The sequence below is a fragment of the Scyliorhinus torazame genome, chromosome 17 (assembly GCF_047496885.1).
Source record: "Scyliorhinus torazame isolate Kashiwa2021f chromosome 17, sScyTor2.1, whole genome shotgun sequence".
Taxonomy (NCBI): Eukaryota; Metazoa; Chordata; class Chondrichthyes; order Carcharhiniformes; family Scyliorhinidae; genus Scyliorhinus; species Scyliorhinus torazame.
Window position 1 is genome coordinate 171,827,398 of NC_092723.1, and position 21,143 is coordinate 171,848,540.

The window sequence follows — 21,143 nt, forward strand, 5'->3', positions numbered from 1 at the left end:
CAGGGAGACTTGTCTATTAAAAATGCTTGTGTCTAAATCACTTTTGTTTTTTGATTGCCCTTTTTCCATTGTTGCCCTTTTTAATAATGAGGCTCTATATATTGCTTCAACATGCAAACACAATATCTACTACGAGTTAAACTACACCTAGCAGCTACAATAACCTATACTTAACTTCAGGGCGACTGGCACTGTGCAGATGGATAAGGCCTTTATCTTGATCTCACGTGGCTGGTTTGAAGAAGTGACTCTGTCTCTGCTGGGCTCATCCGTCAGGTAGCGATCGTTGGTCTTGAACTTGGCTGGCTGTTCTTGCTACAGTTGGCTGGCACAGGCCAGATTCAAAGGAGGCAGAACACATGGCTGTGTCCCCTTTTATCCCTCTGGGATTTCACGCTCTTTGGGGCGGTCCTTGATCTTGGACCCAATAGTTCGACAGGGCTCTGATCATTGCCTTCGATTTCGGTCAATAAAGGGGCGGGTGCCTTGGTAGCTGGGCGGGTCCTTAGCGGTCATTGACATTGGCAGTTGGGCTCTCTGAGTAAAGGGAGTGGCGCCGATCACTCCGTGGCTGTATCGGTTTCTTGAGTGCAGTCCTATTGTTCTGGGGAACGGGCCATTAGAATGCAAACGAGCGGGGGTTTCGATCAGGTCTAGCTACCTGCGTTTCAAATACACAGAAGCTCTGTATCTGTCTGAGTCCTGGGTTGGCCATAATTCCCATGGTCCTTTGCAGGTGGCCATCTCAGATGGCTCCACCATTAACCCCCTTTTTACACTTAGAAGGGTCAGTGAAGTGTTGGCTGAGGTCATTTGCAACAGACCTGTGGTACATCGGTGCACCTTTATCAAGTAAAGTGGTGTAAAAGTTGAGAGAAAGCAAAATGGAGATATTTCAAATGTAAAAGCCAGTTATTTTCTCCCAGGCTGTCAGCTTTCAGCGACTTGTCAGCGGTAAACTGCTGGACATCGACACGTGCCAGACAGTCTGGATTGACGGCGTCTAATTCTGAGGAAATAAATGTTGTACTAAAATTGAATCATTTTTGTCCACCTCTTACTTTGTTTCTCGCATCATTTACATTCCCTGTCCTTCCTTGAAAATTCTGGGACTGGAGCACTAATCCAGGTTAATAAGTGTTGAGATAAATTGCTAAATTAATGAATTTTAAATAGCATTGGTGAAGAAATGTTAACCGGGATCATGCCTCTTTCGTATGATCATTGGCTACAATGACCCAGCCAATATTAAGGGCTGGTTGGGCCAGCAATGATTGTCCATCCCGAATTGCCCTTGATTTGAGTGGCAGAGTGAGCAGTTAAGAGTCAATCACATTGCTATGGATCTGGAGTCATATATGTAGGCCAGCTCAGGTAAGGGTGGTAGATTTCTTTTCTTAAAGGACATTAGTCAACCAAATTGATTCTTGGCCATTGTCAGACTTTTAATCCCAAATTTATCAAACTTAAATTTCACCATCACCATCTGTCGTGGTGGGATTTGAACCCATGTCCCCAGGGCCTTGCTTTGGGTCTCTGGATTACTAATCCAGTAACAATACCACTACACCACCACCGCCCACATTATTGCTGAGGCTCACTGTGCACAAGTCAACTCGGTTTCCACATTGCAACACTGCCTGGACTGCTTTATTTGCTATAAAGCACTTTGGGAGGTTCTAAGATCATGAATTTGGTTTCATGTTTTACGTTTAATTTGAGATTTGCTTTTTGGTTCAGAGGCTACGTTAAGGGGCTACGTCTTTAAATTGTTGCTCAATTTATTTGATTTAGTTTAATTGGTTATTTGAATTATCCAAAATAGACCATAAGGCCATGAAAGGTGTTATATGAATGTGGCTGCAGGAATGCCGCACTACCAGAGACTCAGTTTTCTGAAAAATAATAACAAGGTTCAGATGAACACTGACATCTCAGGCCAACACATTTGGTGAGTAGAGTTTTTTTTTCTCTCCCCACTGCCATGGGCAACATTTATTTAAGCAACACTGTGAAAATGATCTTTTTGCAAATACGGTGCAAACTGGCTGGCACACCTGGCCACATACCAGTCACTGCGCTGTAAAACAATTAATTACAAAATGAATTCAGTAATTCCTGTGTCTTAAGCAGGAAGCTGTACATGAAACGAGTTGGAGGTATAGGAGGACGGCCGGTTAGCTCTAATTCCCTGATGCACTCGCCCTTTGAATGCAAAGTTCCGCTGGGAACACCTCTTTTGGAAGTGTGGATCTTTTGGGGTGTGGCTGTCGCTGGCTAGGCCACATCCCTGCTTGCCCTTGAGAAGGTGGCGGTGGAGCTGCCTTCACCCTTATTTGCCGCTTGGACATATCTAAGCTCAGTAAGTCTCTTCCGTTAGACAGGAAGATCTGTGAATCTGAAACAGAACTGCAAACATGTCAACTCTATCAGCATTTAATAGAGAACAACTGCCGGGTTAAGCTTTTGGGGATAGATCCTTTATCAGAATCATTGTGCCTGACCACATACTGAAACATTAATCCAGAGTTTTCAGAACTGTCCGTTTCCAGTAGTTTCTCATTTTTTAATATTCTTTTTTTGTTTTTTCAAAGCTTCATTAACGTAGTTATTTTTGTAATTTGCTTTCCTTCATTCTTCCTTGCACCTTGTACTTCTGTTGCCAGCTTTCACTGTGTAAACTCATCAATCATTGATAGGCACTTTGCCGCACTTCTTAAGACTGCCTGAGGTTTGAATCCCCCCTTTTTCTCTCTCTTCTCTTCGATCTCAGTTCTTCACATCTCCTCTCTCGCCCCCTTCTCCTACAGATGATATGCTGGAGTTGGGAAGTTCAGCTGTGCCCCATCGCCTGGTGGTTCTAAAGGTCATCGCTTTGATCCTGGTGCTGTTCTTAATTAAACCACCCCCCTCTCTCCCCCTCCCCTTTTTTTTTTTGGAAAGCTAAAGGTTTTAGTCCTTGACCGCATTTAATGTTGGTCAGGTCGGTTGATATTGTTTGAAAGATTCAACCATCGCTATCAGTCACCACCACAACAGCAACAAGGGATTGTCAAAGTCATCCTTTGACTTTTTCCCGAAGTTTCTGAAATTACTTTTGAGTGCACGCGTTGCGTAAACTTCCTGCTGATGTTTTTATGGATCTGTTACTGGGCTTTATTCTATGGGCTCTCCTCACTCAGTCCATATCAGCCTACCCACTATTTGCCAACAATAATAAGCGTGTGTATTTACTTAGTTTAAGATTTAATTCATTCCTTCTTTTTATTATTCTTAAAAATGTTGCCGGCTACCAAAAGGATCTTTCATGTCCTTATTTCTACAATTTCCTTTTATTTAAGTAGAACCCAGTTACTGAAGTATGATCCTAATATCACCACTGCTAAACGAACAACCCCTTGAGCCTCATGTTTCTTTTGCAACACTTAATACAATACAGGAATGATTCAGCCTGGACTTCTCACAGGCCTTAACTCTTTGAGTGTTCAATTTCAGCTGGTTGCTAAGATGAGGATCTCCCTTTCAGTTTTGAATGTTAAGAGCCAGGATGTAAAATGTTACAGTCGATCTCTGTTCAATTTGCCTGAGAACTCTTGCTCCCGACTTGGGGTAATTGGTCAGTGCGCTCGAAGTGGCTCATTTTGAAGTCCTAGACTTATCAATAACCAGCATAAGCCCTCAAAGCCCGGAGGAAGCTCTGATGACCAAGTCATCCTTGATACATATAGACCATAGAATATACAGTGCAGAAGGAGGCTATTCGGCCCATCGGGTCTACACCGACCCACTTAAGCCCTCAAATCCGAGACAGCTTTCCGGGGGGGGGGGTTTAATTAAGAACATGTGAAACTGGGAATAGAGGGATACGGCCCCCAGAAGTGTAGAAGATTTTAGTTTAGACTTGCAGCATGGTCGGCGCAGGCTTGGAGGGCCGAAGGGCCTGTTCCTGTGCTGTACTTTTCTTTGTTTGTTCTTTGTTCCACCCGATCCCCATAACCCAATAACCCCTCCTAAACTTTTTAGTCACGAAGGGCAATTTATCATGGCCAATCCACCTAACTTGCACGTCTTTGGGCTATGGGAGGAAACCGGAGCACCCGGAGGAAACCCACGCAGACATGGGGAGAATGTGCAGACACCGCACAGACAGTGACCCAGCAGGGAATCGACCCTGGCGTTGTGAAGCCGCAGTGCTAACCACTTGTGCTACCATGCTGCCCATGATACGAGTCAACTAAACCAAGAAACGAGACAACTAAACCAAGATACGAGACAACTGAACCAAGATACGAGACAACTGAACCAATCAAAAAGTAAGTAAGGCAAAGACAGACTTGCATTTATAGAGTGCCTTCCACAAACTCCAAGATGCCCTGAAGCGCTCGGCACTTTGAAGTGTTGCCACTGTTGTAATGTCGAAAATGTGACAGTCAAATTGCCCATAGCCAGCTCCCACACACAGCAATCAGATAATGACTAGATAGTCATTTTATTTTATGATACTGGTTGAAGGATGAATGTTGGCCAGGACGCCGGGGAGCACTCCCCAGGTCTTCTTCAAATAATGCCATGGGAACTTTGACAACCACCTGATACCACAGTATGGGCCTTGGTTTGTTGTCTTATCTGAAAGATGGCACCTCGGACAATACAAGTAGAAGTTGAGTGATAAAAAGGAAAGATAGAGGTGGGGGTATTGCAGAGCACAGGAGAAGATGAAAGCAACGTGAGAATTATTTAACGGCTAAAGGCATGAGATTAATCCATTCATGCATTGAAATCTCTGTAAGGTTAATTACAGGTGAATCGCAATTAGACAAGGTGTGAAAAGGAATGGGTGTGATTCTATGAGAGTAACCATTTGCCACTAATACACCATCTGCCAGAAATTAGGATAGCTATCTGTACCCACAATTCCTCATAGGTTCTCGTGTGGTAGCAACCTACTTGTCCAGCAGCTTTGAAACAGGTCAAGGGGGTGTGTTGCCTACCATCATCTGTTGCTGCAAACTGCCTAGCTCAGGCAAACTAAACCGCCACTCTGACTTTACATCTTCCAGAGTTACAAATCTTCAAATGCCCCGAGCTACTTCTCCCTTTCCTTCCCTATGGATGCACAACCACTTGACTCCTGTGTCTGCCCAAGGCGAATTCTTCGCAGAGTAACCCAACCAATGCCATATACCATGACCCTCCTCCGCCTGGTTGAACAAATTACAGTAGGGCCTGCCTCGGAGGGGTGTCAAGAATATTGGGCTCTGTTGAAGGTCCTACTTCATTTTCACTGGACTATTAACTGATGGTTTTGGCCGAGGTAGATATGGAGGTATGCTAGGTGGTTCTGGGTTTGGGAGGTGAGCATTTATCAGGCCTCCATCCCTTATGCCCTTGCAAGGCCCTTCCATGCCAAGTGTGAATCAATGGTGAGGCTGTTTGCAGACTCGTATCAAACATAGAACATACAGTGCAGAAGGAGGCCATTCGGCCCATCGAGTCTGCACCGACCCACTTAATCCCTCACTTCCACCCTATCCCCTTAACCCAATAACCCCTCCTAACCTTTTTTGGACACCAAGGGCAATTTAGCATGGCCAATCCACCTAACCTGAACATTTTTGGACTGTGGGAGGAAACCGGAGCACCCGGAGGAAACCCACGCAGACACGGGAGAACGTGCAGACTCTGCACAGACAGTGACCCAGCGGGGAATCGAACCTGGAACCCTGGCGCCGTGAAGCCAAAGTGCTAGCCACCTGTGCTACCGTGCTGCCCTAGTTTCAGCAGAGGAATTAATTCTATATGGCAAGAGAGCCTGTCCCTGGAGGTTAAGTCTTGAATTTTCAAAAAGGGCTGGCAGCAACTATGCTCTATTGCACTTACATGCAGAGCTGGGTCCCAGGAATGTCAAGGCCATCGTAGGGAAATATTGGTATTACATTTCATTTACAGCAAAGGAACTGTGCCAAAGTTTATGCTCCATATGAACCTCTTTCCACTATACATTACGTCAGCCTATCAGCATATCATCCTTTCCCTTTTATGTACTTGTTTTTCCTGCCTTAAAATACATCAACGTTATTCACCTTCACCACTCCATGTGGTAGCAAGTGCCACATTCTCACGGCTTGCTAGGTAAAGAGGTTTCTCTGGAATTCCTTACTGACAGGTTTGTATTTATCACCACCAGTCTTGGACAATATGTAGAAATTAGAGAGAAAATGACATCTTTTTGGCACATCAGCAGATCAAGTGGTTGAGGTGGTGATGAAGAATGAATCAGATGTGTGTTTGCCAATGATGCCCTTTATAAATTTAATAAATTATCAGGACCCGAGTCAGGTTAATGTTTGGTACAAATTATATTAAGAAGTCTTACAACACCAGGTTAAAGTCCAACAGGTTTGTTTCAAACACTAGCTTTCGGAGCACTGCTCCTTCCTCAGGTGAGTGTAGAGCAGCGCTCCGAAAGCTAGCATTTGAAACAAACCTGTTGGACTTTAACCTGGTGTTGTAAGACTTCTTTACTGTGCCCACCCCAGTCCAACGCCGGCATCTCCACATCACAAATTATATTGTCCAACTTGTCAAGGCGTTTTACTGAGGGTAGATTTTTGTGTTCTGCATTCTTCAATGCAAATTGCACCCTCCTCAAACAACCTTATCTGGATTGTGCACTTTCACTTCGTACGTTCTGTCGAGGTGTTGTTTCCACACCTCTGCTGTCTCAGCATGACATATTTGGCTCAAAAAGATGTGTTTAGTCCAAACATGTATATTTCTGGCAAGCAGAACAATGGAACCAATAGACTAGGCAATGTTTACTCTGAGAAATTACCGCTTGAACATGGTACAAGCCACTGCTGAGATAATTGACAATGTTCAGCTGAAGACTGGTTTTGCCAGCATTCTCCTTGCTCGTTAAAGATTGGCTGTGCTAAATCGCCCCTTGATTGGAAAAAAATAATTGGACACACTGGGCGAAATTCTCCGGAAACGGCGCGATGTCCGCCGACTGGCGCCCAAAACGGCGCAAATCAGTCGGGCATCGCGCCACCCCAAAGGTGCGGAATGCTCCGCATCTTTGGGGGCCGAGCCCCAACCCTGAGGGGCTAGGCCGGCGCCGGACTGATTTCCGCCCCGCCAGCTGGTGGAAAAGGCCTTTGGTGCCCCGCCAGCTGGCGCGGAAATGACATCTCCGGGCGGCGCATGCGCGGGAGCGTTAGTGGCCGCTCACGGCATCCCCGCGCATGCGCTGTGGAGGGAGTCTCTTCCGCCTCCGCCATGGTGGAGACCGTGGTGAAGGCGGAAGGGAAAGAGTGCCCCCATGGCACAGGCCCGCCTGCGGGCCAGGACCCCGGAGCCCGCCCGCGCCGCCTTGTCCCGCCGGTAAGAGAGGTGGTTACATCTACACCGGCAGGACAGGCATTTTAGCGGCGGGACTTCGGCCCGTCCGGGCCGGAGAATCGCAGGGGGTGGCCCGCCAACTGGCGCGGCGCGATTCCCGCCCCTGCCGAATATCCGGTGGTGGAGAATGCGGCAACCGGCGGGGGCGGGATTCACGCCAGGCCCCGGCGATTCTCCTACCCGGCGGGGGGTCGGAGAATCTCGCCCTCTAAGTTTATTTTAAAAAAATAAAAATAAAAAGGATCTGTAATAGCGCAGCCCCTTTAAGCAGTTGGGTTCCATGGACCATGTGACCGGCTAGGGGCCAATCACGCATGAGCGTGCGAACCCTGGCCAATAGGGAGTTTGTGCGGGGCCCTGGGAGCAGGACCCTGGGCAATGTGGAGCCCGGAGCCGAAGTGTTAAGACCTGTTATATTGTGTTCTGTGCCTGTTACTGACCTACCTCTGCCTTTCATCAACAAACCCCTTTGCGAAATACTGAAGCCTCCAGGGTATGACTTGAGCCACTACATTGGCGATGAGGTAAAACTTTTAGATCTCGGCAGACAGACGTCATGGATTGAGAGGGGAAAGGAAAGAACAGTTTAGAAAGCAGAGAAGCTCCATTAAGAGTCCAGAATCATTTAAACTGTGAGTGAGAATGCCTATCTTTAGTTAACTAGACCCAAGGGCAGCACGGTAGCACGGTGGTTAGCACAGTTGTTTCACAGCTCCCGGGTCCCAGGTTCGATTCCCGGCTTGGGTCACTGTCTGTGCGGAGTCTGCACTTTCTCCCCGTGTGTGCGTGGGCTTCCTCCGGGTGCTCCGGTTTCCTCCCACAGTCCAAAGATGTGCAGGTTAGGTGGATTGGCCATTGTAAATTGCATTTAGTGTCCAAAAAGAATAGGTGGGGTTGCTGGGTTACGGGGATAAAGGGGATAGGGTGGAAGCATGGGGCTTAAGTAGGGTGCTCTTTCCAAGGGCCGGTGCAGACTCGATGGGCTGAATGGCCTCCTTCTGCACTGTAAATTCTATGATCTATGATCTATTTGACCAAATGGCTAAGGATTGGAGTCAGTACATTGAGAATAGCTCCGCTATTTTTTCATTACAAATGAGATCACAGGTGAGGACAAGCAAAATTTCTGACAGCTTGCAGGCCCCAAAAGTATCATTTAATTCGGAATATCACATCCCCGGATGTACCCGACTCCAAGACCTTAGACCAGATAGTGAAATTAGTCAAAGAACATTTCAACCCAAGGCTCTCGATTATCCGCTAATGTTATAAGATTAACTCTGCAGTGAGGGACCATGAAGAGTCTGTCTCAGCCTTCATAGCCAGACTTTGCCAGCTTGCTGAGCACTACGAGTTCAGGACCGCACTTAGTGATGTGTTGTGCGATCGACTGGTTTGTGGGACCCGTAACCTTAATATCCAGAAGAGGTTCCTGGCTGAAACCACTATAACATTGGAAAAAGCGATCGTGGGAGGTCAGGTGATGGAGTGCGCTGCAAAAGGCTCAACTGAGCTCCAAACGGTGGCTGACGGGAAGGTTGACCAAGTATGGGACGGTCTGCTGCAAGGCGCACAGCAGGATCAACAGGCAGAGCGGAAAACCAGACACGGTCCTCGGGACCGGACCGGGAAAAAGACGGGACGCCAACCTAAGTCTGAAGTGGACTGATTTTGTTGTGGGGGAGACCATCCTCAGGAGACACGTTGTGTTTGGGATTTTGTGCATTTCCAATGCTACTGAAGGGGGCATATTAAAGCATGTTGCCGCACGAGGCAAACCGCGCCAATGCAAAAAATCATCATTAGCAGTAGCAGTCCACAGCACAATTGAACATAGTGATGAAGGGCTCTGAAAAAGCCATGCAATGTATCGGTTGAATGCAGTCCAATTGAATTCACCATCCCCGATTGAAATTGTTTTGAGGTAAACTGAAGGCTCCTTAAAGTGGAAGTTGACACCAGGGCTTTGATGACTATAGTGGGCGGATCAGACTTTCCAATATCTTCATGCAGGAACTCAGTCTTTAACCTTGAAGAAAAATACAGCCTAGCTCTGATTATTCTTGGAACTACCAACACACCAGTGGTGTACAAAGGCCAGGAGGCCAATCTGCCTTTGGTTCTCGTTGACGGACACAGGCCCAGCCTGATGAGAAGAGACTGGTTACAGAAGATTCAGCTCAATTGGCTGGAAATCATCAAAATGTCCAATGAAATGAAATGAAAATCGCTTATTGTCACAAGTAGGCTTCAAATGAAGTTACTGTGAAAAGCCCCTAGTCACCACATTCCGCCGCCTGTTCGGGGAGGCTGGTACGGGAATTGTACCGTGCTGCTGGCCTGCCTTGGTCTGCTTTAAAAGCCAGCGATTTAGCCCTGTGCTAAACCAGCCCCGGCGTTGTCTTCCAAGATGCCCGAAGGAAGCATGAAGACATGTTTCACAAGGAATTGGGTCGGATTAAAGGCGTCAAAGCCAATATCTATGTCAGTACGGATTCAACGGCCAAGCTCTTCAGAGCCAGAGGAGTGCCAAACGCATTGCATCAGGAGGGTGAAGCAGAGCTAAAGAGACGGAAGAGTTCAAGCCAGTTCAGTTTTCAGTGTGGGCAGCATCAATAGTCCCTGTCCTTAAACCAGATCGTTCGATAAGAATTTGTGCAGATTATAAACTAACTATTAATCAGGTTGCCCAATTTGATCAGTATCTGATTCCCTGAATCGAGGACCTCTATATCAAGCTGGCGGTGGGCCCTTACCTATTCAAAATTGGACCTTAGTCATGCTTACCTGCAACTAGAATTGGATGAAGGGTCTAAAGAGTTTTGCTACAATAAATACACACAAAGGCCTCTTTCAATATACTAGACTACCATTTGGCATTGTTTCAGCCTACCTTACTTTCCAGCGTAAGCTGAAAATCTTCTCCAGGGAATTCCCAAGGTGATGGTCTACCTTGACGACAGGGTCATCACCAGCAGTACCCCAGAAGAACACATGGTCACCCAGTATGGAAGAGATTTTTGGGCGCGGGGGTCCACCTCCGACACGAAAATGAACTTTACAGGCCTCAGACGTGACGTACCTGGGGTTTCTTGTTGATACCACAGGGTTGCGTCCCCTGTGAGAAAAGATCAAGGACGAGAGACACCGCCTTGCACTCAAAAATGTCAGTGAGCTCAAATCCTTCCTCGGTATGGTAAACTATTGTGGAAGGTTAATTTAAAATTTAGCCATAACATTGGCACCATTACACCAACTACTGAAGAAGAATCAGTGGTGTCAATGGAGGGAGCCTCAAGAGGAAGCTTTCCGAGTCCTCGAACCTCTTAGTGTATATCAATCCAGGAAAATCATGCTGACCTGTGATGTGTCCCCTTACAGCACAGGGACAGTTTTATTCCACAAAATGGGGAATGGTTCTGAGCACCGATTTTGTGGGGATCACAAGTAGTCGTTATGCCCATGCCAGGGGGAAAGATCTACACAGCATCCACCCAGGGCGGGCAAAGATGAGGATGCTGGGACCACAGGTGGGCTTTCACCATTGGGGCCCCGCGCTCTCCCTCTTTGCGAGGCCCCTACGTCATGCCCCTAGGGGTCGAGTCGCCTCTGCAGCTGATCCCCGTCGGTGATCTAAGCTGACAGGTACACTAATGGTGGCTCACTGGCTGCCTGGTCGTGCTGCTGGCTCTTTGATCTGACCTCTGCTCTCGCCCTCTCCGGTCCAGTGGCTGCCCAGCCTCTCACTCTCAGCCCTGGCCTCTGGTTGAGTCATCCCACTGCTCCCCGAAAACCATAACGCTGGCGCCGGCTTGGTCCTCGCACCTCCTGACTGCTCACATCTCTTGCTCACATGGCCAAACCTCAACAACTGTCTGTGCCCCTGGGTGATTGCCTGGCTGCTCCTGGCTATCTGCCTTGGCCTACGCTCTCTCGCCTTCGCTGGTCTGGTTACTGTTCAGCCCTCTCACTTTCAACCCTGGCCGTTGGCTCTGATCATGTGACCCCGCTACTTCCCAAAAACCATGATGGCGCTTGCCTGGCCTTCACACTACCTGACTACTCACCTCTCGCTCTGGTTGCTGGGCTCCCCTCAATGAGCGTTGGCCAGCGCCTCCACCTCACCACGCTGATGGCTTTGCAGCTTCACGCCCCGATGTTCGTTTGGCGACCTCACTTGTGCCTCAGGCTGCCCGCTGGGCCAAATGTCAGAAACATGGCTGTAGATTCATTGAATGAAAAATTCAGAAGCTTCACTTCAATTCAGGAGAAACCCACCTGAAGTGCTCTAAGTCTCCACCACCTCTCAACATCTGGCCAACGGTTTTCCCACTCTAAAGGGGAGTCCACCAATCAGAGCACAATGTTGTTCACTATTGGCTGTGAGCCTGCCTATCAACAAATTCAGAGATACCAGGCTCTGATTGGTGCTCCAACACTACAGTCACCTCTCAGTATGGGGCCCCCCCCATTGGCTGCAGCTCCGCCCTGCAGCAATGTTTGTTTCATTGCAAGTCCGCCTTTGGCTGGCACGCAGCTAAGTCCGGTGGCCAGGCATAGATAAAGCCATTGAGGAATTGATGCAACAGTGCCACCCATGCCAAATGCAGCAGTCCTTGCCACGGCCCGCCATGATTCACCCTTAGGAACGGTGGGGTCGCCCGTAGACCCAGGTCACCATTAACTATGTGGGTCTTTTTATGGGCAAGATGGTTTTAATCCTGGTGGATACCCATTCTAGGTGGCAAGAGATGGGAACCACTACCTCGGAGGCCACGGTGGATGTCTTGCACCTAGTGTTCGCCATCCACGGTCTACCTGAATCAATCATTTAAGACAATGTCACCTCTTATACTGGTGATGATTTCCAAGCTTTTGTACGAGGAACTGGAATACAACACAGGAGGACAACCCCATACCTCCCAGTGTCTAACGGTGTGGCTGAGAGGGTCATTCAGACCTTCACAAATGCGATCCAGACCGATTAATGTTTTGATGGACTATCTTGCCCTGTTGTCTCTTATAACATTTGTAACTTTTGCATGTAGTTTTTTTGAGGGCGATATTTGTAGTAAGGGACTTTAGGGTGGGGATGTGGTAGCATGAGCCCTTTAAAGGGGCAGACACCATAGACCATGTGACCGGCTCGGGGCCAATCGTGTGGGAGCCAATAGGGGGTTTGCATGGGGCCCTGGGAACAGAACCTTGGGCAGTGTGGACCCTGGAGCCAAATGCTAGCGTATTATATCGTGTTACTTTGCTGCCTTTGCCTTACATCAATAAAACCCTTTGTAGAGTCTCGAGCCACAGGGTCGACTTGCATTTATATAGCATCTTTCATTTCCACAGGACAAACAAAGTGCTTTACAGCCAATGAAACACGTTTGAAGTCCAGTCACTGTTGTAATGTAGGAAACACAGCAGAAAATTTACGTGCAGCAAGCTTGCACAAAGAACTTCGGGATAATAACAGTAGTCCAATCTAAATGTGGCATGACCTGGACAATATCGTAGAATTTACAGTAGCAGAAGGAGGCCGTTTGGCCCATTGAGTCTGCACCAGCTCTTAGAAAGAGCACCCTCCTAAATTCATGCCTCCACCCTATCCCCGTAATCCAGTAACCCCAACTCACCTATTTGGACACTAAGGGCAATTTATCATGTCCAATCCACCTAACCTGCACATCTTTGGACTGTGGGAGGAAACCGGAGCACCCGGAGGAAACCCACGCACACACGGGGAGAACGTGCAGACTCTGCACAGACAGTGACCCAGCAGGGAATTGAACCTGGGACCCTGGATCTGTGAAGCAACTGTGCTAACCACTGTGCTACCGTGCTACCGAGGCTTTGGCTGAGAAGGGGCAAGCAAAATTCATATCCCATAAGTGCCAGGTAATGAGGCTGGGAATCCTGCGGCGAGCAACTCACCCCCTGACTCCCCACATCCTGTCCACCAGCTACAAGGCACAAATCAGGATTGTGATGGAATACTCTCCACTTGCCTGGATGAGTGCAGCTCCAACAACACTCAAGAAGCTCAACACCATCCAGGACAAAGCAGCCCGCTTGATTGGCACGCCTTCCACAAACATTCACTCCCTCCACCACTGCACAGTGGCAGCCGTGTGCACCATCTACAAGATGCAATGCAGGAACTCACCAAGACTCCTTAGACAGAACCTTTCAAACCCACAGCCACCTCCATCTGGAAGAACAAGGGACAGCAGAAACCTGGGAACCCCACCACCTGGAAATTCCCCTCCAAGTCACTCACCACACTGGCTGGGAAATATATCGGCCTTTCCTTCACTGTCACGGGGTCAAAGTTCTGGAACTCCCTCTCTAACAGCACTGTGGGTGTACCTACACATCCTGGACTGCAGCGGTTCAAGAAGGCAGCTCCTAACCCCCCTTGCTCAAGGGCAATTAGGGATGGGCAGCAAATGCTAGCCTAGCCAGCAACGTCCACACCGCATTAATGAATAAAAAAAAGAAATAATCAGATAATCTCCTTTTGCGATGTTGATTAAGGAATAAGGGACACTTAACTCCTGAACTCTTCAAAATAGTGCCATCCAATCTTTCCTGCCGACTGGAGAGGGATGGGACTTTAATGTCCTATCCAAAAAACAGTCCAGTACTCCCTTGGAGTATTAGCCTCAATCAATGTTTCTGCTCGCGGGAAAAATGTTGCTCAGGGAAAAAGATTTCAATAAAATATATATTTTTAAAAAAATCAATGTTTCTGCTCAAGACAGACTTAAACTGTGACTCAAAGGTGAGGGTGAACTTCACTGAGCCACAGCTTGAAGTCAGCTGACTGATTGAAGGGCTGTGTTTCTGTCTGTTCTTCACACCATGTCTGAAAGTGAACCAGAAGAATCCAGAGATGGACATGGCAATTGCATCTTAGAGATGATGGGATAGTGTCATAACCCTCATTAGGATCACGAGGAATCGCTCATTGATCTCCCTGTGTGGCTCGTTGTGTACGGGTTCCCATGGTAACGGGCTGAGGCCCTACCAGCTGGGACTCGTTATCGAGCCTTTTAAATACCGTCGCAGACACAGACGGAGAGCTCGTGTTAGTTCCTCGCTGGGACACTAGTGTTGTACGCCATGGGTGTGGCTATACTTCTGAGTTCAAAATAAACTTGGTTTAACCTTAATCTTCGTGTCTCATGGATTACTACAGATAGCCTTTGCAATTGGGACTGTTTCCTTCAAGTGCTTGTTTTACAATCAATATTGAACTCAGCAGAGAACGTGGCTGTGTTTTGTACGGGTTCCATTTCTGTCTTTAAACCTTCGACACAAATTGCAAGTTCTTTATCACATTGGAATTCTATTGCTGATAGCCTGCATTCAGTCCTAAAAGATTATTGCGTTTTGCCATCAATTCATGCCGACTAAAACCAAGGTTAAAGTAGACAGAATCCGAATATCTCTGCCCTTCACCAATGGTGACCTGAAACACTTAAAAAAAAAATTGAAGGATGTGGCTCCATTATTTGTACGCATGAATATTTTGCCCCCTGAAATGTAAGAAGAGTTTATTTGGCCTTTAAAAGCTAGGAGAGTGTTAATTCCTTCCTTTACAAGGCTGACTTCTCCACTGTTGAATGTTTATACAAGAAAACGCTTCGCTAGTAAAAGTGTTCCTCCTTTTTATAACCACACTTCCCTCTCTGGGACAAATTCCTTATCATATGTTCTTTTCCAGGAAGAAATCTTTACCCCCACCCCCCCCCCCCCCCCCACCCCACACATGCCCGGATAATTTTCCTTGAGTGGAGATTTTTCTGCTCTTCCTTCTGAGCAGATGTACAGAGCTTTCGATTCACATTCCATGTGGCCCTCAAAGGCCTGGTCGAAGAAGGTTTTGTTCTGTAAAAGGGGACATCAAATATGAAACAGCGGTTTTATGTTGAATGATTATGCAGCTGACATGTGTGTTGCATCTGTCTCACTGCCGGCTTCAGGCATCTGCCATGCGTGCGTTCAAATTTGATTTGTTTTCAAGGAATGTATTACTCAGGACTAGTCTCCATAGAGACAATGAGGGTGACATTCCATTCACTTTTAATGAAAAGCAACAGAATCTCTGTTTTCCCCTTGTAATTAATGATACGCTCGCTAAACCGGATTTTCAGATACTTCAAAGCTGAATGTTCCTGTGACTTCATCAATGATCTTTAATTTCCAGGGAATGGGCAGCACGGCGGCGCAGTGGTTAGCACTGCAGTCTCACGGTGCCGAGGTCCCAGGTTCGATCCCAGCTCTGGGTCGCTGTCCGTGTGGAGTTTGCACATTCTCCCCGTGTTTGCGTGAGTTTCGCCCCCACAACACAAAGATGTGCAGAGTAGGTGGATTGGCCACGCTAAATTGCCCCTTAATTGGAGAAAATGAATTGGGTACTCTAAATTTATTTTTAAAAAAATGTTTTTTCCAGGGAATGCAGAAATTCCCCCACTTCTTGTTGAGTGGAGTCTGGGGCCCTATGTTTAAATGAACGGGAAAGTTATTCAGATATGCGTTGGCAATGATCTGTGTCGAAATACTGATGACTTTGTGGCTGCTCGTTTTATGAAGTCGCCATAGTCTCAGAGGACCATAGGCTGCCCTCCCCTTTTCAGGGAGAGAGAGCTGACTGGTGATGATTTAACCTGAGAGTCACCACACCTCGGGCAAAGTTGAGAAGGTGGGCCTTCATTGATAACCTCAGCTGGTATGGGAATTGAACTCACGCTGTTGGCATCGCTCCACATCACGAACCAGACATTCAGCCAAGAACAACGGTGGGAGTGTAGGGGTCGTTAGCACTGCTGCATCACAACGCCAGTGATCTGGGTTCAATTCCGCCCTTGGGTGACTGTCTCTGTGGCGTTTGCACGTTCTCCCCGTGTCTGTATGGGTTTCCTCCCGGTGCTCCGGTCCCCTCCTACATTCCAAAGATATGTAGGTTAGGTGGGTTGGCCAGACTAAACTGCCCCTTAGTGTCCAAATATTGGTTGGGGTTTACGGGGATAGGGTGGGGGAATGGGCCTTTGTAGAGTGCTCTTTCAAGAGGGTTGGGGCAGACTCGATGGGCCAAATGGCCTCCTTCAATATTGTAGGGATTCTATTCTATGAGGGGATGCCTGGGGGCGGGCGTAGCAGAGGGGGACGATCTTGGTGTCAGTGGGTAGGCCGGTGGGAGGGAAGGAGGGAGGGACATGGCTCACAGGCCCCTGAGGGGAAGCTGCCCTAAATCTGAGACTGCCTTCCGATTAAGCCCCCCTGCCATCCGCTTCTTACTTTAGATCACGATTATTCACGTTCTCTATTTGGCACCTTGATCCAATCGACGCCAAACAATCTAAAAATTGAGGCTGGGCAGGTAAAGGTCCTTAAGCGACAATTAAGTAAGCACGCCCCTGGTCCGAGGCCCTGTCCACCATACTGTGGAATTGCGTCTGGTTTGGGACGGGCTGGATCCTGGAGGGAGGGGCTTGGGTGAACAGGTTGCTGCCCTCCCCGAAACCAGGAATAAATGTGGCATGGGGCCGACCTGCTCAATGCCATCCTGCCCCACAAGCCATCATGTGCTGGGGGTGGGCGAATAGGCTGCCAGTGGGGCTTCCGCCCCCCCTCACTCGGGAGGACGTCCTGCCCTCGTAAGCTACCAGATCACCCGACTGGCTGGCAGCACCACCAATCCCGGCAGTGCCAAGAGTGCATTAGTAGGCACTGCTGGGGCTGCAGCCAGTAAGGAGAAGGAGGCGCTATGTATCCCAAAGAGAGTTGAGCCTCGGGTCTCGAGCAGGGAGGGTTCGGGCTGGTTAGGGAAAGTGGGAGTGGTGAGTTTAACACTGCAGCCGATTAGGAAGAAAGGGCGAGGGTTCTGTCGCAGGCAGAGCGGGGGAACCCCAATCTGCAAACGGCAGTCCCCAAAGATGGCACCACCATCCTCCCCACCTTTTGAAAAGGTTTTTAAAAATTGCTCCTTGAATATTTATTTGAATATGGTGAGTGGGCTGCGGGTCTTGGCGGACACACCCATCATATTGCGGGGTTGAGCTTGGGGGTGGATGGAAAGGTGGTGGGGTGGTCACCTGCCCTATTTTATGTGCCCTCTACCCTCTGCCAAAACACACATCAGTGGGAGGCACATAAAATGCAGCCTCAAGTCTCTGGAGTTTAACTTAAATTGATGGGGCAGGATTCTCCGTTTCTGAGACTAATCCCGCCCTTAATGTTGATGCCGGGGCAGGATTCGTGGACAGCTATGACAGCAAACCTGGCGCTGCACCTGGACCTTTTCAGTGACCTTTGAGGGGCTGGCACCGGCGCCACGTGGAACACAACCAATTCCAATGGCAAAACGGTGCCGGATTCGCCAGGGCCGTGATTGACACTCGGGAGGCTGACAGGCTGCAGACCCGCATACACATTACACTCCCCACACACACACACTCACCCCAGCCAACAAAATGGTATTGGTTGCGCTGGAACGCGTCCATCCCGTTGATGCATCGGCTGGGGCCAGAGGGCATTGGGAGGGGTGGGGGTTGCCCTGGAGGGACACCCATACGACCCATGGCACTAAGTCCACAGTGGGCAGTCGGCGGCATGCACAGTTGCAGAGCTGCCTTTCCGGCTGTGGCAATGGTGTTCCGTGCCCGTCCACCCGACCTCAGAGCACACCTCCTGGTCACGCCCCGCTAGTCCTTCTGGCCCTGGCAGAAGTCCTCCGGCCAGCGGCTCAACTGTCAGCAAACTATGGCTATGTTGGTCACTTTCCGCACCCCCTCGCTCCCCGTGACCCGCGCCTGTATCACGATTTCTGAAAGCACAAGTGAACCGCGCCATCGGGAATTACCCCCAGTGGAGGTGCAGAATCGCGGAGGCCTTGGAGAATACCGGGTCAGGCCCGCTAAAGATATACAAACAGCGTTTACTGTACGTGTGGAGTGGAACGCATTGGCCACTGTCGAGGCACCGGAGAATTGCGATTTGGCGGGAACCTGGCGCCTGCCACGGTTTTGGCGTGAAAACCGATTCTCCGCCCAATTGCGTTTCCCGATTTCGGCCGATGGAGAATCCCGCCCATGATCTTCTGAGGGGTGAACATGCTAAAAAAAAAGAGCAAAGATGTCACCCTAAATCTGCACGGTCAGCATCAGACTCCAGCTCTCTCCCTCTACCACTGCCTCCAAAGGGCTGGAATGGCTTTATCCGACCGTACCTCTGACTTAATTTTGTCTTTATTCTTTCACCAGGGTGTCAAACGCAAAGCCGGCATCTATTGCCCGTCTAAACTGAACATTTCAGAGAGGAGAGTTAAGGCTCAACCACATTTCTGTGGGCATGGAGTCACATGTAGGCCAGACAAGGACGACACATTTCCTTCCCTAAAGGGAATTTTAAAAAATTGCTGAATGGACCGCTCACGTCGCTGGCTGTGCCGTATTTGCTGCCCTAATTGCCCTTGAGAAGGTGATTTCTTGAACCGCTGCAGTCCACGCGTTAGTGAACCAGATGGGTCTTTACAACAATCATGATCATCATCACTGAGATTAGTTCCAATTCAAGATTTATTCACTGAATTCAATTTCCATCAGCGGAATTCATGTCCGTGTAAAGCATTAGCCTGAGCCATTGGATTGTTCAGTCACATTACCCGAATCCACCACCTCCCCCTCCAAGGTTTGTGATTTCCTCTGTACACTGCTGGCAAAACCGAGACTCTTTGTGGATGGGGTGGTGTTGGAGAAAGGGAATGTTGTGTTATGTTACCTCGGGTAACATAAGCTGCCACTTGATGTCGGCTCTGCTGAAAGATGCTCCAGACTGCTAACTATACAAGCTTGCTCTCGACCATGTGCTGGGGTGTGACGTTGCTGATAATCAACCCTGTACTGCTCTCTTGGTTTCTGCCGGTGGAAGAGGCAGAGCCTGTGTGCCTTGTCCTTTTTATATGGGTCATGTAGTGCCCCCTTGTGGTAATGCCACCTTTGGGTGTCCTGATTACCCATTGGTTATGTCCTGTTCTAAAGACCCATTGGTTGCGTGTCTGCATATCATGACATCTCTGGTGCTCCCTCTAGTGGTTACTTAGTTGTAGTGTATTTTTAACCCCTTGTATATATACAGTGATGCATATCACTGCAGGGAGGGGGCAGTAACTCTTTGCGTGCTTGTCTGCCAGCTCTTCACTACTTATGGGTGGAAGCAATGTAACAACATGCAGTACACAGCCAAAAGTTTAATGAGGACACGGGGAGTCCAAACCGAGTGAAATAAGAGACAAAGGTTATTTACACAAACGATTTGGACACTACCCGATAGATCCCTCCCGGGTTCCAACTGAGATCAGTGCCTTACTGGCTGACCTTCTATACATGGATTATTTGAGACACCCCGCCCCTAACAGGGGAGATCATACTCCGCAAGGAGCACGGGGAAGATGAGCATTCCCGTCCCGTAGGTTCCGTGCGGGATGTCACAAAACAATTTCACCTCAGGAATATTGGGTACACGGACGGCCTTGCTGCCATTAATGCCACGCACATCTGAAGTGTGGATTTGAAAGATAGAGGGCGAGATTCTCCCAGCCCGGGGCCGGGCCGGAGAATCCCCGTCGCCGGCACGCGATCCCCCGCTGTACGCGGCCGGTCTGCCGATTCTCCGGGCCGGATGGGCCGAGCGGCCGCTCTCAAAAGGCAGAGTCCTGGCGGCGTCGTCCACACCTGGTCGCAGCCGGCGGGAACTCTTCGTGCAGGGTCAGGGGGCAGCCTGTGGGGGGGGGGGGTTCTGACCCGGGGGGGCCCACCGATCGGCGGGCCGGCCTCTTGCCCCCCCCGGGCCTATTTTCTTCCGCGGCAGCCCTGAACTCCTGCGCAATGTTGCGTCGGGGCCGGCGCGTTGAGGGAGGCCACCGCGCACGCATGGGTTGGCGCTTGCGCCACTGCGCATGCGCGGAACCCGCAGCGCACAGTTCGCGCCGGGACGGGAGGCTGGAGCGGCGTGAACCGCTCCAGCGCCGTGCTGGCCCCCTGTAGGGGCCAGAATCGGTACTCCTAGCGGCCCGTTCATGCCGTCGTGAAACACGATGGCGTTTCCGACGGCGTGGACACTCTGCCGCCGAATGGGAGAATCCCGCCCTAATCTCATGCACATTTCTGACAATGTGCAGCTTGTGATCAAGGTTTATTCCGCAGCACACTTTGCTGTTGCTCACCAAGCTACATTGGCCACCATATCTGGAGGTCGAAGAAACTGCCTTTAAGCAACCCCAGGAAAATTGGCAGGTCAGTCCTCACGGAGAGTGGAATTCCTGCCTGAGCAAAGATTCCGCCTCAGCTGTTTTAAATGTTTATGTTTTTTAAGCATTCCCATTTTTTTTTGTCTCCACTCGCCTTTCCAAGAGGACTTGTGTTGACTGCAGCTGCAAGTGGCTGGCAAACTTCGCCCATTCTGCTGCCAATATCGCACTGATCCAGCTGCCAGCGATGTAGCCTGGCGTCAATTAACCTTCTTGCAGACTGGTGGCATGCGGTCGGCTGCTTGCGATCAGAAACTCAGCGGATGAAGAAATGTTATGACTCGTATTCAGACCCGTGTGGGCCCAGAGCACGAGTGGACATACTGACACTGCACCGCTGCCCTGGAATGTAGGGCTTTCACCATTTTCCTAAAACCCAGCGCAAGTGTACCTGGTGGTCAAGCTGGTAAATGCACTTAACTGTCCTGGC

At 49.2% G+C, this 21,143-nt stretch overlaps 1 long non-coding RNA gene across 1 annotated transcript in view; it reads left to right on the plus strand.

Moving 5' to 3' along the window:
• The first annotated feature begins 1,828 nt into the window (after positions 1-1,828).
• The window catches only part of LOC140394412 (uncharacterized), a 142,317-nt gene continuing 123,002 nt past the window's right edge, over positions 1,829-21,143 (plus strand). Inside the window, exon 1 of the long non-coding RNA XR_011935875.1 lies at positions 1,829-1,951. This is a non-coding gene — a long non-coding RNA (uncharacterized lncRNA). The remainder of the gene's footprint in view (positions 1,952-21,143) is intronic.